The following is a 697-nucleotide window of genomic DNA, read 5'->3' as shown; positions in this document are numbered from 1 at the left end:
TATATATATATATATATATATATATATATATATACACTGTATACATACACTGTGGCCAAAGTCTCAGGCTGTGATACAAATTCAGGAATAAACTTTGTATTAAAAGAGCACTTCACTGCAGGCAGGTTCAAATTTCTCTCCTCCACTTTGATTCGTTTTCATCTGTTTTTCCACACATATTCCTGTCATGAACGTAGATAGGCAAAGATACTGGATTTTGCCGATATGCTGATATTTTTCATCTAATTTTGGCCAATAGCCGTTGCTGATACCATGAAATGTTTCCTTTTGTTTGGAAACAACACTAAAGTCTATCTTGTGCAGAGATTATAAATAAATTGTTTATTGTTCATTTTGGTTAGTTTTGAGCAAAAAATATGCTTGTTAGAACTAAATGCACGTAATTAAAGTTATTTTTATAATGAGAGTACATTGAAAGCTTTGAAAATGTAATCAAATCAGTCACTGATGTAACCTTGACAAACATTCGATTCAGGGATGACCATGATCTTATCTCTTTATTTGTCATTTTTCATATCAGACCTATAGCGATGCTTATATTTCATATTATATTTTAAGTCTTTAATGGCAGATTCCGATGACGTTCTGATAATGCTGTGCATCCCTAAGTGCAAAGTATTTTCAGGACTCCGATAATAGCTGGAATTTACTAGAACTTACTTATTATATTTCCATG

Source organism: Sinocyclocheilus grahami, unplaced genomic scaffold, assembly GCF_001515645.1.
Source record: "Sinocyclocheilus grahami isolate Dianchi unplaced genomic scaffold, SAMN03320097.WGS_v1.1 scaffold4775.1, whole genome shotgun sequence".
Classification (NCBI taxonomy): domain Eukaryota; kingdom Metazoa; phylum Chordata; class Actinopteri; order Cypriniformes; family Cyprinidae; genus Sinocyclocheilus; species Sinocyclocheilus grahami.
The sequence above is the reverse complement of the archived record's forward strand: the minus strand, read 5'-3'. Positions refer to the sequence as shown.